A 3,775-nucleotide genomic window follows, 5' to 3' on the forward strand; every position below is an offset into this window, starting at 1 on the left:
TATATGCAGTGTATTATTTGTTGAAACTGTACTTCCGATTTGATTTGAAACTGTCTCAGTGCTATCTGTTTATCAATAAAACTTTGAAAAAAAATACGGTGGGCTAAAGCTCATTGGCCAAATCATGAGAGCTCTTACTGTCTATCTAAATACAGCAAGTTATAAAGAATTGTACATGTGTGAGGCAGGCATACTGAGATCTGTAAAGCAACAAGTTTTGAAGTATAACTTTTAAAACTCATTCCACCATTATAAATAGCTATGTCCAAATCTTTTTCCTTTTCAGGCCTTCTCAAGGAAAGTGAATTAGAGATTAGAAGTCCTTGGACATTATGAAATGTGTTGTAAAGATAGCTTAAATGAAACAAAGGTGACCAGTGATTGCTTACAAAAGGAAATAAAAAATATGGCTTGAGGATGACTTTGTAGAATTTTAGGAGAACCAAAAATTTCCCTTCATGATGATAGGAATGAGTTTCCATAAGAAACATTCTATTGTGACTTGATCTAAACCCAGGCCATTGTTAAATTGTTTGCTTGTTTTATTAGACCCCTTTGCTACAGCCACTTCGCCTCCAAATGGAGAATGGTCACTGGCCTATTTCAGACCTTAGTGAACTTTTGCTGAAAATCCATCTGTAAATATTTTTGGTTTTGTGAGCTATGCAGTTTCCATGACAACCGGTCCACTCCACTTGTTGCAGAGGAGGAGCAACCATAGACAATATGTAAGTGAATGGGGCTTTGTTTCACTGAAACTTTATTTATGGATGTTTCACTTTGAAATTCAGACAAATTTTCTTTTGATTTTCTCCCAATATTTGAACCATCAAAAAATGAAACCTCATCCAGCTATCACGTAGTACACAAAGGGGTTGAGATTGGCCTTCAAGGTCTAGTGTATCAACCCCTGATCTAGATGATGAGCTATATTTGACTATTTTGATCAAATAAATGCAGTTGACACCCTTACCACTGAACTTCTGCCCAACTATGCTCTGAGTTAATTTGAAAGCCATACTCCAGTTATCAAGTAATTGGTTAATTTCTCAAAAGCATTTCAGAAATTAAACGTCAGAGTCAGAAAAACCTGATTCCATTTCTCACTATAAGATTCATGTTTATGTGACTCACAAATTTTCAAACCCCTATTCCATTAAAATGATGAGAAGTGGTTATTATGTTTCTGTGGAGACTTAATAAGTTTAATATAAAGAACATTGTGTAATTTCTGGCATAATAAATACTCAGAAAATAGTAGATAATCATTATTAGTTTCTCTCTTGGGCACATTTCTGTATAGCCCATCCTTCATACTGTGATACAACTACTTAAAATCTGCTAAATGTTTACAATATGAATTCGTCTTTTATGGTTTCAAATATGTGGTCTTTGTGTTTGATTCTGGCTTGTATCTTAAGATTCATTTTCCATTGTTTGTTTATTGAGCTACTATTTATCATGTACTATGCAGAGGACTAAGCTCTGAAGATGCAAAAATCCATTTCCAAACCCAGAAATTTCCATTTCTGCCAAGTGAAGCGGTAGGAAATTGGTCCTGTGCAAATAGTCACAAGAGAACATTAATGATATTTTCATCAGGATTCTTAAGAATTTAGGATCTCAGAGGAAACCATCACAGAGGGAGAATGTTGCTTCAGAGAAGTTTCTAAACAATTTGTTGTATCACAGTACGAAGGACGGGCCATACAGAAATGTGCCCAAGGGAAAAAGTAATAATGATTATCTACTATTTTCTGAGTATTTATTATGCCAGAAATTGCACAATGTTCTTTATATTAAACTTACTAAATCTCCACAGAAACATTATAATCACTTCTCACCATTTTAATGGAATAGGGGTTTGAAAATTTGTGAGTCACATAAACATGAATCTTATAGTGAGAAGTGGAATCAAGCAGAACAAAAAGGATGAGTCAGCTCATATCAGAAATAAGATTTTCTAGATTCAAGGAATTTTTTGTTCTATTGTTTACGTGACACATTCGTAGGACCCCTCAAAGCTCTCCCTAAAGCAAGAATATCCAGTTAGTGGAAATTTTAATATTATCTGGTCATCAGGGATAATGATCATGACCTGGCTGTGTGGTATGACTGAGCAGACCGCCTAGGGCCAGCTGTGCATGGCAAGGGGCCCGTGGTATGGCAGTGACTCAGCCCCACACCCCCCCATACAGTGCAGTGAGAACCCATGTGTGTCCCGTGTGAAGTACACTTGTGAAGCCTGATAAGTAGAATGCAATAATAGTGTTGCAATCTGCCACATGTTTCTCTATAAAGCCAGATCTTTATTGTTATTAAGCAAATATATGTTTATTATTTAAATACTACACATGAACTTGTATTTCTGTAAAATAATAAAATGGTTTGCTAGCTGCTGTGGTATAGGAAGTAGAAAATTTTCAGGTATCTTTTGCTCATCATAACGTTACAATTACACATGTAATATTGTTAGTGCTAGAAAATGGTTGCCTATTTATTAATTTTTGAAATACAGAGTTGCAATTATACATTCAACTTGAAGAAAATTTGACCATGTCTTTAATACACCTATTTTCCAGAAACAACCCTCACTTTACTTCATTCCTGTCATTGCAATGAGGGAGTTTGCATATGTGTGAATAAAAATATTCAAGGCTGAGGTGCACGAAGATTAAAATTATATAATTATTTTCTGACAAGCACCTTCAGAGTGTGCTAAGAATTGAAATCATTTCCATCAAATTTGAAATTGATACATTTGTTTTCACAAGAACAATATTAAATAGCCCACTGGTATTTTACGTAGCACATTTTTAATGATAAAAAAAATTAAATAAAAAATTTTACTTATACATATACAACATAGTTCCTAATCAGGGAAGAACTCTGCGAATCATTCAAAAACATGGGCAGATATCCCACTAGGTACAGCCACAGAGAAGTTCATGAGAAAACTTATGACTCTGTGATACAGTTAATGATTTGAGGGGCAACCATTTGGAACCCCTTCTGTCTCTTGGGAGCTATTAATATTCCCCAATACATTTTTCTACTCTTAAATTTTAAAAAATTTCATTAATGATTTTGTACATTAAGGTGCTTCACTGGAGTAGGTAACACCTCCTAAGAGGGAAATTCAATCTTGGTTTAAACTGATTTTTCTGAGCACCTGATACATAAAGTCAGATGCTTTAATTTATTGAGGAAAACGCTCTTAACAAATGAATCTGAATGAAGGAAGATAGGGAACCAAAAAATGCTAATTGGCAGTGCACTGGGCTCTGGATTCATCCTGTAGACTAACTCCATTAAAAACTCTTCCACTGTGAATTTCAGTACAAAATTGGTCCCACTTTGAGATACTGTATTTGGTTCAGTCAATAATTAATTGCCTGTCCGCTCTATGGGGAGTGTGTAGCATGTTCTCTGGCTAAGCACTCCTGTTGGCATCAGCTCAGTTCTCTCCCCAGAGTAGCTGGGATTCCTTGGCAGCCACCTCCGTAGAAAGCAGGATGCGGATAATGACCAGTGTCGGAGAATTTTTTTCAGAGAAGCAAAATCTTCTGAATTTCCTGTCAGACATTTTATTGCAACATCTACTCATTTAAATGGTGAATGCTTAAAACATGTCTACACCTTGAAACAAATACTCAGAGCGTTAGAAACAAGGTACTGCCCAGACCAGCAGAGGCAGCAGCCGGAGCAGCCGCAGCCTGCGCCCTCTCCCGCCCGCCCTCCTCCTCCCGCCACCCGCCCTCCGCCGCCCGCCACC

The sequence above is a fragment of the Octodon degus genome, unplaced genomic scaffold, assembly GCF_000260255.1.
Source record: "Octodon degus isolate 3935 unplaced genomic scaffold, OctDeg1.0 scaffold00038, whole genome shotgun sequence".
Classification (NCBI taxonomy): Eukaryota; Metazoa; Chordata; class Mammalia; order Rodentia; family Octodontidae; genus Octodon; species Octodon degus.